Source organism: Ailuropoda melanoleuca, chromosome 3 (genome assembly GCF_002007445.2).
Source record: "Ailuropoda melanoleuca isolate Jingjing chromosome 3, ASM200744v2, whole genome shotgun sequence".
NCBI lineage: Eukaryota > Metazoa > Chordata > Mammalia > Carnivora > Ursidae > Ailuropoda > Ailuropoda melanoleuca.
In genome coordinates, this window is record NC_048220.1 from 40,666,889 (window position 1) to 40,680,493 (window position 13,605).

The following is a 13,605-nucleotide window of genomic DNA, read 5'->3' on the forward strand; positions in this document are numbered from 1 at the left end:
TAGCCCATTCCAGCATTGGATACTTATGTGACAAAATAAGTTTCAGGAGTGGCTTTTCCACTATGGTGTTAGATTTTTCTGGGAACACTCAGCCAGGAGGTAGTTCTCTTTCTGTGGAATGCAGAGAGCCAATAAACAGGGCTCCCTGCTCAGAGAGTCTGCCTCTCCTTTTCCCTCTGCCCCTCCTCCGCTTGCCCTCTCTCTCTCAAATAAATAAATAAAATCTTAAAAAAAAAAAAAAAAAGCACAACATTTTACCAAATGGAGACAGAGAGAGTGATAGGGCTCACAAAGGGAATGAAAGTCCTAAGACCAGGCAGTGACCCATCTAATGCCAACCATGGAGACAGGAATTAGGGGCAAAAGGGTTCACAAGCAAAACAGACCTGAAAAATCTCAAGAATACCAGGAACTGGACCTTATCTGGCCAAGGACTTTTTCCTTTTGGTTTGTTTCTTCTTTTTTTTTTACTTTAAGATTTTCTTGGGAAGAATCACTGCTAAATTGGAATGCCATTGCTTAATATTTGTATGTATATTTATGGGAATATAATTTATTCCTGACTCCATGTGTGTATGTGTGTATGTGTGTGTGTGTGTGATTCTGTTACATGGATTCAGTTCTCAGCTCATCCTTTTGTTATCTTTTTAAAAGAAGCCTGGAAACAAAACCAAAAATCCTCAAATGTTATTAGAGGTCCCCTCGTGAAGGCAGCCCTGAGCGGGCCGACCCCAGGCCTAAAGCTGCTGTACCAGGAAGTCTGGCTGCCCTGGGACGCGCTCTACTCACACCAACCTCATCTGTGCAAGGTTGGACAAAGGCCTCAGCCCTGAGGCTTTGTTTTCATTGTCCTAAGACCCAGCTCTTCTCTCCTTTGTCTTAAGAGTAGGCCAGGGTGGGAGGAGCAGAAAGACTGACATCAGAGAGGATCCTAGCAAACAGTGTTACAAATTTAGGGTAATTTCCCCTATTTACCTCACCCCAAAAAGGAAAAAAAAAAAAAAAAAAAGACTTGTCAAAATAAAAAACATGTGAAAAGTGCAGGTTTGTTGTTGTTTTGAAGATTTTGAACAGAGGAGGTGTTTTCCTTGGTACTCAGTTTCAAAATCAACACACTGACACCTGCCTGAAAAAGGAAAAACGAAGTCAGCGCTGTCATCATCCTTCCCCAGCAGCGCTCCAAAGCGAAATGAAAAGCGTCTCCTTGGCCCCTGCTGCCCCCGAGCTAATGACTGCACAATGCTCCAGGAGCCGCCCTGGCTACCCGCCGCCACCCTCAGCACCCAAAGTGTCGCGAGGGGAAGGAGGAAAGGTCACGTTGTTTGCACATTCGGTCTTCTTACCACTACTACTGGGCTGGAGAAATTGTTTTTCTGAGAGTTCGTTGTTCATCTGGCTTTTAAAAACCTATTGTGCTTCCTTTTTTTTTCTTCTTCTATTTCCTGAAGGATAAGAGAGAAGCAAACTTTCCACAGTGGTGACTGTCACGGATTTTTCCTCCGCTGTGCAACTGAGTGGCAGCAAGGCAGTTCTAAAAGGCGTGATTTATTTATAAACGTATCTGGAAATATTTTAAAAATAAAAAAATGCCAAAAGTGGGGCTGGGTCACAGCCAAGTCTTGAGAAGGAAGATGTGTATTCTGGAAGGGGGGCATTAACAACCTGCCAGTGGTGGTTTTGAAGTAATTTAGGATCAAGTGGAAACATTGATTATACTTACCTTCCGTATCTGATCATAGTGACCTTTGGTTTTAGGTGCTGGATAGTCTGGGTTCTAGCTTGCCTGGAAGCTGATCTGAGTGCCTCTTTTCTTGAAACGTAGTCCTGTTTTGCAGAGTCTCAGATGAATGCTGACCCCGTGGTATTTAAGGAACAGCTTCGCTGCGTTTGTCGCTGCCCCAGCACTCACCTTTACTTCCTCCTGCTTCCTTCCCTTTGTGTTGCCTGGGTCCCTGGCTGCGACACTTGCAGATGGTGGAGGAGACTGCCCAGGGACCCTGGGAGGATGGGGAAGTCGTTAGCATGACTAAACGTGCCCTTCACGGGTTCAGTCCATCACCTTTCTATTCTCTTGCTATTCTGTTCTTTCTCTTCCAGTCTAGACGGAGCCCTTCTTCAGTGGCTTGAAGTCGGGGGTAGGGAAGGAATGTTTGGTCAAAGGGCATCGAGATGGGAACAGGAGAATCAAGGAGAGGAAACAAGGGGCCCGGAGATAAAGAAATCAGAGCTAGAAGAAGAGAAATAAATAGAAGCAAAGATGATGAATAATACCCGATAGAAAATAGGGAGCAACGTGATGAAGAAGTGAGACACAGAGATGGTCCTGCAGAAGGAGACAATTCAAAAATAGAAAAATGTGAGAAACCTGAACACAAACAAACTTAGAAGCCCATACAGGAAAGGAAAGAACCAAATGGAAGTAAGAAATAGAACCCCAAACAGGAAGGACGTCTGAATGAGAAATGCGATTGAGGGAAGGGACAGAGAAGCCTTTGTGGTGCGTTTGTAGACGAGAGGGAGAACAACAGAACAGAGGGAATCAACAGAACAGAGGGAATCCAGGAGTATTTATTCCTTGCACCTAGCAAACAAAAAATTCATTATTTTTTAATCATGGAAGAAATAGCTCTAAGAGCACTGGGCCTTTCATGCTATCAGTCTGTCTCTCACTCATCTTAATCCCTTAGGACTCCTTCAGAAGTGTAAGGAAACCCAGCATGAGGAAAACCACATTTCTACCCAGGTGACTTTTATATAAAGTTTATTTTAGAGAGAGAAGTTCTCACAGTCCTTGAAGCTGAGTCCCCTGTCCCGGGTGGTAAACGATCTCAAGGTTTTTAGTGCTTATAAATCCCAGGGTAAATTATAAAAATATCTTGGTTCCTGGGGCACCTGGGTGGCTCAGTTGGTTAAGCTTCTGCCTTCGGCTCAGGTCATGATCCCGGGTCCTGGGATCCAGCCCCACATCGGGCTCCCTGCTCATGGAGGAGTCTGCTTCTCCCTCTGCCTCTGCCTGCCTCTCTGCCTGCTTGTGCTCTCCCTCTCAAATAAATAAATAAATAAAATCTTTAAAAAAAATATCTTGGTTCCCAAAAATCTGGATAAAAAAATGAAATAATTATTTGCATGACTCCCATTTCAGGAGACTGCCTTACTGTTAATAAGTTAAGACATTGTCTTCTAAGCTTAAATAATTTAACAAATGGAGTAATGAAAAAATGTAAGTAAAGCATAAACGGATAAACGCAACACAAACTCAGGAGAAGTGAAGATCAGTTATTGCATTATTGTAAATTGCTGTTACTAAACATTATGATAAATTACCAAAAAGATGCCTCTCCGCCCCCTTTTGTAATTTCAGGTTGTTAATTTTATTCATATATGAGTAATTCTTTCCTCGTGTGCCTCTCTTGCCCTGTTTCTTTAACGAGGAAACAGAAAAAAATAGGCAGTAGATAAAATACTCCTATTGGAACTGAAGCAAATGAAAAAAGATATCAGAAACAAATAACATTATCAGCTTTTAGCCCCATAATAAGCTCTTATTTATTTAGACCCTATTAATTTGGAATTTATAATAACTTGATTGGGATCTGGGCAGAAATTTTCCTTCATTTAGCAAACTCTGTCTTCCTAAGTAGTACAGAAGAGCGATGTAAATGAGCTTACAAGGGGAATGTTTGAAATACATCTTTGAGCACTTCAGGCAATCTCATATATGAATAATTAATATAAGAATACATATCATTCTTATCCAATAATTATCTGGTAATTCAGAAGGAATTTGTTAGGTCACCCTGCAGAGAAGGGAGCTGTGGGTTTATCACTGAATAGCTCTGTGACCATAGGCAAGGCACCTAACTTCTTTAGGGCCTTGTTTTTCTTACCTGTAACATTAGGCTCATAACACCAAGTCTTCCTAGTTCAAAGGTTTCCTAGGAACCTGAAAGAAGGCAACGGGTGGGAATCCATTTTGAAATTCATATGGTATTATGAAAATCTGTCTTACTTAAAATAAATTTACAATTCATACTTTTCACTAATTCAATCTGACCTTCTGTCCAACTGTCTACAGCAGTGAGGTTTTTAAGCTTTATGCAGCTTCAGTGAAAGGAAATTCCCCAATGAAATGTTGTGTATGTGTGTGTACACACACACACACACACACACACACGTATGGATATAAACATTTATCCTCTTTCTACTCCTTCTACCCCCAAAAATCTTTGGAGTCATTTTTGGTATTCTGAGTACACTGAATGTACTTAACACATTACAATTGAAGAAGCTTGTGTGTTCTTGAAAGAGCCTAAGTGTTGGAATTGGACAGGCTTGGGTTCAAATTCAGGATCTTCCATCTAGATGAGTTAGCTTCAACAATGATCTCCTTCAGCCCCCGTTTCTTTGTCTATAAATGATAATACTAACTGTACAGAACTTTTATTAAGACTAGGGGAGATGAGGTACATAGTGCCTTAGCACAGAGTAGGCACTCCAAAGAGATGATGATTATGAATATGAAAGATGAGTTGCCTTGAGTAATATTTACATTGGAGAAAATACTCAGAACTTGTCACTTTGAATCTCCTGCTCCTAGTACAACTTAGCTCCCAAAATATGAAGCCGAGTACAGTCCTAATCACAGTGTCTGGTACAGTTTTGTTTTTGTTTTTTGCACATAGACAACTTATATTGCTTTTGGTGAAATGTATGTTGCAAAGTATCAAAATCATGTTTCTTCAATTTTAAGACACTTGCTCTTGAATGTTTTGGCTTTGAATGTTTGGAAATCAGAATGAGCTTTAGAATCATTGTCAAAATAAACTTGTCAACTGCTAGGTATAGGAGTCGCTAAGAGGAATTGTCATTTGCCTGTGATGCGTGAATTCAGACAGATCTTTCAGAATAAAGAATGTTGAGAGCCAGGAAGTATTGGTGTTTCTGCTTCACTCAGTTGCAAAACATCTGTCTGTCAAGCTTTTCGAGAGAAGCTGTTGAACTTCCTGCAAGATGTAATCAATTAAAGAAAAAAACTTTTTAAGATTCTAAGTTAAGTGCTACAGAAGTCAAACTCACAAGCACTTTTATGAAAGTGTCACCTCTGCTTGGCAATGCCAGTGTTCTAGTGAATCCAAGGAATGTGTAGAATATAAGTGAGGAAGGTGGGTAATTACGTGAATAAAATGTGTGCTGTTTCTTGGTAAAAAAAAAAAAAATTGTGTATGTTCAGTGTTGCATTTCTGGTTTTCTCTCTCTGATTAAAACTGTCATTTTAATTAGATAAAGTACTTTCTTCTAATTGACAGACTCAGCAGAGAAAGGTTCTTGCTTTTAAAGTCATGGGTTAATATATAATTAAATGTATACTTGAGATGTCTGCACTTTTACTGTATGTACGTTATACTTCAATACAACATTGAAGAAGTACGGATAGATGTTCCTGTGTATTTAGCTTGAATAACTGAAGATGTATCAAAATACACCAGTTATAGCTTTCGAACTAGGAAGTATAATTTTTTTTAAGTTTATTTATTTTTTTTAGTAATCTCTACGCCCGACATGGGGCTCGAGCCCATGACCCCGAGATCAAGAGTTGCATGCTCTTCTGAGTGAGCCAGCCAGGTGCCCCTGAACTCATAAGCATAATCAATCATTTATAAAACACACCTTCTTGGCTAAATCCTCGGCACTTTACACATGTTATTTAATAATAATAACTGCTAATATTTATTAAGCATTTTACTCTGTGCCAGATACTTACTTGCAAGGGGTGTATCAACATCTTGTTTAGTCTTTAAAAGACCTTACGATGTGGGTACTATTATCCTTACAAATGAGGAAATGTTTATATAAGGCACATATAAGTTAGTTACTTATATGAAGTCACACAGCAGAATAGGGTCAGGGAAAAATGAGAATCTGGGCAGTGTGACTCCAAAGGCTTGCATCTATGTACTTTTTCACAGTCGCACTCAAAAATAAACACAGTAGGTTCCATTGTCCTTAATTCACAGATGAGCATTCTAACACTCAGAGAGGTTATGTACTTTGACTGCATCACACAGCCTGTAACTGGGACAGCCGGGATTTGTACCTGGTCCTGTCTCCAAAGACACTGTTGGCGCCTCTATGACATACAATGTAATGCCTTTCCCGGGGAGGGTGTGTTCTTCAGACATAGCTTTCTTTACATCATATCACAGTGTAGCCTAAGAGTGAGGATGGGCTGGAGACAGAGGGGGAGGGCAAAGAACCAAAGGAACAGCTGTTAGAACTTCAGAGGAGTTGCCATTGACCTCTGTAATCCTGGCACTCCACAAACTGGAATTTTCCTCTGGAAGTGACCTTCTTTGGGTACAGTTGCCAATTAAATTTAGTTCATATCCATTGGAATATGATGTCATCAAGTTTCTCTAACTTGGCAATGTATTTTCCTTTCTGCCCCTTCCCTTCCTCATTTGCCCCTGTACACCTACCCCCCTTGAAAGAGAAAACAAAACCAGAAAGTAATAAAGGACTTTAAGAAGTGTAGTCCTCAAGCTTAGAAACCCCACATGGGCAGTCACTGTTGCCTTGCTCAGAGGGACCCACGGGGGGATGCCAAGCTGTGCTCCTTGATGCCAACCTGGAAGGTGAGGCCTGTTTGAGCTTCCTCTATGACTTCCCATTTGTAAATTCGTTCTAAGCCTTTGAGATTCCAACTATACCAATTTTAAAAATGGTAGTTTCAACAACAATTTATTTTGGGCCATTTCAGTTGGCTGCACTTTTCTTTATTAGTAACCAAAAATTATGATTGGAGTCACCTCCACTGCCTGTGGGAAAAAAGCTTCAATTCTCCCCATCCCGAGGACATTTACAATAATGACTTGGGAACATTGAAGAGAGCGTTGAAAATCGAAGTGCTACTTTGGCATTTTTAGCATTTCAGAAGGCATGTACGACGTGTAACTTAGGACATTTTGAAGGAATTTTCTAAATATTGGGTTCTTGAGACAAAGGGGAAGCAGATACTGGAGCAATTTTATAAAATTTAGAATCTTTTGGAGGAGTTAACCAACTATAACAATTTACTGGTAGGAGCATCTTCTCATTTCCATGTGGTTTATAGTCTTCATAAATGTCCCTTACAATAGTGCAAATTATGAAGAAAGGTGATCCTTTCAGGTCAGCATCAATGTAAACAATAAAAGTTAAAAGTTTAAAAAATTTTTTCAGTGAGGCCTCTCATTAACATTTATAAAGTAAAATGTTTTAAAAAAAATTCCACAGTCCTCATGTTTTGAATGTTTGTCCTTTTAAACAGTCGGTTAAGGGGTGTGTCTTTTTTTTCTTTGCACTCAATTTCCTTTTCAGCTGCTACATGGTGACATGGTTAACACCTTCAGCCATCAAGAGGGTTGAAAAAGAAAATAATGTGTCCATCTGGATTCTAGTTATGAGTCTGCACCCCAGCACCTGTTAGCTCAAAGTCAAAGCTCCATGGATGCCAGGATTCCAAGCTTAAAACTCCACTCACAAGCAAAAGGGTTAGATAGGAGGTGGAGACAAGAAATTATTTTTAATTAAAGAAATGGGATCTAAAAGCAATGGTTATGAAAGTTTAGCTGAAAAATGCTAGCCTTTCCAATGCATTTGAATATTAGGAGCTATGATGTGAATGTCCCTTTCCATAATTACTGCAGTGGGTGGATCCATCATCCATCCAGGGCATGTCCTTCATCTGGTCACCAGACAAGATAGGCTCAGGTGGACTCAGGGAAAGTGTTTAATAAGGTGGGTCTATTTTTGAAAATTGTGATGGGTCTGGTGTCCTGGGGCTGAACTCTTAGGCAGGGCTTTTTAGTAGGAAAAGAGGAATCTGCAGATCACTGAGCAATGTGAAGTATTCTCCAGTCTGTCAGGGCCTCCCTAGGCACAGCCACACTAACGGGGGGTCAGCAGGATGCATGATGCCCTAGCCTAATGCTGGGCTTACGGGTTTCCACACTAGCGCTAAGTGCAAATGCCTGCTTTGCCACTTACTTGCCCTGTGATTTAGGGAGAGTTACTTAGCAGCCCTAAGCCTCACTTTTGTCATCTGTAAAATGGGGATAGTAATAGTCACTATCTTATATGGTTGTTCAAGGGCCAATGTATGTCCAGCCTTTTAGCACAGCACCTGGCACATTCCATGTGCTAGTGAATGATTGAAGTGTGTGTCTATCCTTTCATTACTTAGGCCATTTTTAACTGTGTGATTTGAATGTTGTGATGACAGTTTACAAAACAATTCACACCACTCTGAGATTTCATGAGTAGCCGAAAGCTCCAAGTTCTGCCCTGGGAAAGGGTACGTATGTGCTTGGCTTTCCATTTCCTTTTCCATAACTTGGCCTCTTGTACCCTCCAGGCTCTGAACTCCATCTGTGGGACTCTGGAAAATGCAAAAGGGCAGGAGGGGGACAGCTACCTGCTGAGGAAACCTGGTCCCACCCTGCCTGCCTCCTCAGCCTCCTCAGCCCTCTGCTGTCTGGCCCTCCGGCCTAGGACTGTGTGTGGACAAAGAGAGCAGCTGTCGCTGTGTGTGTGAAGGCACCCAGCTGCAGGCAGGCAGCATCAAGAGCTGCATCCAGAAGGACAGTGTCCAGCAGAGCTAACATGGGCTGGTTTCCTTGGGGTCTGGAAAGGCCACACCCTTTAGATCAAGTAGGGGAAACGGGTGCCCAGAGTAAACACCAAGACCCAGCAAGGAGGCCCCGAAGTCCATTCCTGGAGCTGATTCAGGGATTTAGGCACTTCTCCCTCCCTCCCTCCCCCCCCACCCCGCAGGCTGACAGTGGGAACTCAACGAATAGGGCCTTCCTTCCTTCCTACTCTGACTGCAGGCCTGTTGGTCAGCAATGGCCTCAGGGAATTGTAAACCTTTAGGAGAAAGAAATCACAGGCCAGGGCTGCAAAGAGACGGTTCAGTGAAAATCTGTTCAGTCTGAGGAGGCCTGCGGAGCTCTGTACTTAGCTCTGGATGCGGTGCGGGAGGAGCCTGGCAGCTGCCCTGTACCCAACCCTCTTCAGCTTGGTTTGCTCTTCCATGAAGCCTACCTCAAATCTTCTCCCTTCTTAAGAGTCAGTAGGGAAAAGACCAACTACCTAGTAGAAAAATGGTTAAGGACATTATATTAGAGTTCTCCAGAGAAACAGAACAATGGGATATATATAGACACATAGATTTATTATGAGGAATTGGTTACATGATTATGGAGACTGAGAAGTCTCCAGATATGCTGTCTAAGCAGGAGACGCAGGAAATCCAGTGTCGTAATTCAACCCAAATCTGAAGTCCTGAAAACCAGGGGGGCTGATGGTGTAAATCTTAAGTCCCGGGACAGGAGAAGATGACACACTGCAGCTCAAGCGGTGAGGCAAGAAAAAGGGGCGAGTTCCTCCTTCCTCTGCCTATTGTTCTATTTAGGTCCTCACTGGATTAGGTGATGACCACCCATCCTGGGGAGGACAATCTACATTACTGAGCCTAGCAATTCCAATGCTAATCTCATCTGGAAACACCCTCGCAGACACACCCAGAAGTAATGCTTAGTCTAGGCCCCTGTGGCGGTTCAACTTGATCAGTAAAATGAACCATCGTGGATGTGAACAGAGTGCAAGTTCATAGCTACACATTTTCCCTAGTAAACACTCTCACATGTGCATAAAGAATAGATTAAAGAAAGTATCCTTCATAGGGGGGTTGATTTATTGAATATTTTTCTTTTAGCCATTCTGATAGGTAAAAAAATGAAACCTTGTTTTACTTTCGATTTTTTTAACTGTGAGGAAAAGAATAAGTTCATTCTTAACAGATTTTATTGCCTTGCGCTAACAGAGAAATAGAAACCTCAGTGAGAACATTTTCAACCTGTCCCCACAGCCGAGCCTATGCTCTTTCCTCTCCCACACTCGTCTTTACACTTTCTGTACCTTCCCCAGTCCCTGGATGCCACCCCCAGCTTCCCCTAGGACTTTGCCTCTCTTTGCTGAACTCTCAACCCCTCCTACCCTCCTGAATTTTTATCATTGATATTTAAATTCACCAGAGTCTCCCAGATCTAAAACCACCACTCAGTAGCTGCCCCAGACCCTCTTTTCCTCTTTTTCATTCAACTTCTTGAAAGAGGTGTCTACACTGCCTATTAACTGCTCCTCTCCCTGTGCTCGCTCTGCAACCTGCCTTCTGTCTCCACCACCCTCCTTGAACTTGCCCCTCCAAAATCACGAGTTACTTCCATGTTGCTAAAATCACTAGACACCTCTTCTTGAACATTCTCATCTGTTCCTTCAGCTAGCTTCAGTTACCATGTGTCTATCTTTAGTCTAGATCCCTCAATAACGAGCTAATTAAGTACCTAACTTGCTGGTAGTGGTCATCTACTTTGGGTGTCCCACAGGCACCTCAGCCTCAGCCTGTGAAAACTGTGTGACCAACCCTGCCCTCCCCCCAGGCCGTCCCCCATGCCCCCCACCCCCAGTGGATGGCTCTGTCGTCCATCCAGTTGGCCAAGCCAGAGACTTGGGAGTTGTCCTGGTCACCTTGCCCCTCCCCTGCTCTCCTATGGCCAACCTTCCAGTTATTCTTTGAATCTTCCCCTCAGCTACTATTCTAGTTCAGGCCACCATTTTCTCTGGGTCATTACAACAGCTTCTCCTCGTTTGATTCTCCACGCTCCCTGCTATAACCCCCTTTTTTTTTTTTTAAGATTTTATTTATTTATTTGACAGAGAGAAAGCCAGCGAGAGAAGGAACACAAGCAGGGGGAGTGGGGGAGGAAGAAGCAGGCTCCCAGTGGAGGAGCCTGATGCGGGGCTCGATCCCAGAATGCTGGGATCACGCCCTAAGCCGAAGGCAGCCGCTTAACGACTGCATCACCCAGGCTCCCCTGCTATAACCCTTTCAAGGGCTTCCCCCTACCCTCAGGATAAATTCCAGATTCCTTAATATGGTTACAAGACCCTTTGGGACCTGGTCTCATTCACCAACCCCCCCTCTTGCATTCTAAGACCCAGTTTTACTGGACTTCAGACAGTTTTTTAATGCCCACCATTCTTGCTCACTTCTGAATCTTTGAATAGGTCATTTCTTCTGCCTCTTCTTTTTCCTTCTTCTCTTCTCCAGGATAACTTCTACTCATCCTTCAGGTCTTGGCTTACAGCTCTCTTCCTCCAGGAACTCCAAATTTGATTGCTCCTTTAGTCCGATTCTCCCAATAAGATTGAAATTTAAGATGGAGCTTATACCCCTCCTAGCACATCACTATGCCCCCTACCACAGTCTCTGGCACTAGTAAGCGCCCTGTAACCCTTGCAGGAACTGATGAATGAGCGATCTACCCCCACTTCCCAATGTGTTTTAACAAAGAAGGCTAAATGGAGTCTTGATGCTTTTGTGGAATCATTAGGGGAGAGAGCTTAGCCAGAGGTACCCTACAGAGTTAGAATTATAATTCTAATTTTTAGAACTGTCCGTCTGGTTTTAGAATTTACAGAAATTTTGCATTACTACATCCCCTCATCTTCCTTTTTAAAACTGTGTGTGTGCATGTGTGTATGTGTATAAATGCACATATGCGTATCAGAGAACAGCTCTGCCAAGTTGGTTTGTGTAGTCCAGCAGTTTGAACTAAAAATCTGCAAGGAGATTGTTTTTTAGCAAGTTTTCCAAAAACAATCTTGAGGCAAGAAGGTAGGAACTGTGTATTTAAAAATGAATTTTAGTGGCAGCTGTACATAAGAACAGATCGTATTGCTTAAATTTTAACACATAGATACCTAAAGTGCACCGTTGAGATAAAACAATGTATACGTTCTGAGGCTCAAAGCTGACCAGCATCAGAATTAGAAACGCCAATCTTTGGCAGAAGACAAAGTGTTTGGAAGCTAGAAAACATGGCTATTTGCTCAGATTAATAATTCTGAGAAGGGGATTTGGAATCAATAAGCATGTGAATCCAAGCAAAATGCAGACAGAATTTCTAGGAATGCAGTCAGAGCAAAAGCAAACATTTAAGCAACTAAAAGAATTTAAACACTAAGTTGAATAGATGAAATAGGAAAGAAATGGTGTAGGCCTAACTTTTAAAAGAAGAGAACTAAAGTAGTTCGGTCTTAGCGGACCACATGGAATTCCTAGTAAGAGGTAAAGAAGTCAAGAAAATATGAGTGCTCACACTGGGTTTCCAAAGCTGTCTTCTTTTCCTTAGGCCCAGAACTGTAGAGAATCCACCCAAGCTCCCCACCTCCAATCGGGCCCTTTTGTAGCCCCTTCTGCTGCAACCCCTCCCACCTTCTTACCCATACAGAAATCTGGGATTCTCTTCACTCCAACCCCCGGCCTGAGTCTTTTCAGTTCCAGCCATTTAATAGCTGTAGGGTCTGTCTGTCCACAGCCATTAGCCGGGGACATGCCCCCTGCTACTTCCTCGGCTCCTGCCTGGCCTGAGGGCAGGAAGGAGCATCTGTGCTGTCTGGACTGAGCGCTGAGCATGGGATCTGGAGATGGACCACTGGGTCACAGCCTGGTTCCAGCACTTTCTAGCTAACCAGTGCTGGCTCAATTTTCCTGTGTCTCAATCTCCACTTCTGTGAAAAGTGGGGGATGGTAGCATCTGGCCCATAAGGCTGTGTGAGGATTAAATGAGCTGTGTATAAAGTTCATAGACCAATACTTGGTCCGTAGTAAAACTTGTTCCATAAACATTAGCTACCATGATTCCTTATTTCCTTATTCCCTGGCTTCCTTCCTTGACTCATTTGAACCTATCACTCTGGAGCAATCATCTTCAAATAAACTCTGATCCTTCAACTGACTGCTGAAAACACTTGGAGAAATTCCCTGTGGCTTTTAGGGAAATCCTAAATGCTTAAAGAGCCCTACAGGTCCTATGTCCTTCTCCAGCCCCATCCTGTACCCCATCCCCCTGTTCTCAGAGCTCCAGACACTCTGACCTTCTTTCAGTTCTTCAAACCCTCGGAGCTTCCTCTCACCTCAGGGCTTCTGCACAAGCTGCTTCCTCTGCCCGGAATGCCGACTCATCCTTCCCGTCTCCGCAGGAGCCTCCCCACTTCCTCAGGGAGACTTTGCCCGGCCTCCCTAACTAGGTCAGACCTCACTGTGGCACCACGTATTTCTCCTCCATGGTGTTTCTCAGGGTCCCCCTCTGACACGTTTTTCTGTGGTGATTAGATTTACTTCTCTCTCACCCCGACGGCAGGAGCTCTGTGAAGGCAGAGACCATGCCTGTTTTTCATCTACTCCAACCCTCAGAGCCTAGCACAGTTCCTGAATGTAACATGGTTGGTGCTCCATTAATATCTTTGAGATACGGAAGGGAGGGAGGGCAGGAGGAAAGGAAGAGGCATGCCCAAGTGACCTTGCCTGTTCTGGAGGCCACCATGCCCCGAGGGTTTGTGGTGGTGGCGAGAAACCATCTCCTAGCCCAAGCCCACGTGCTCTTCTGCCCTACCTCCCTCAGCTGCCTTTGACTCATTCCTGTTTTTCATTCTCAATGAAATTCCAGTGTTTGTTCTTAGGAAAAATAGTCCTCTCATTGACATTATAATGTGACCTTTGAA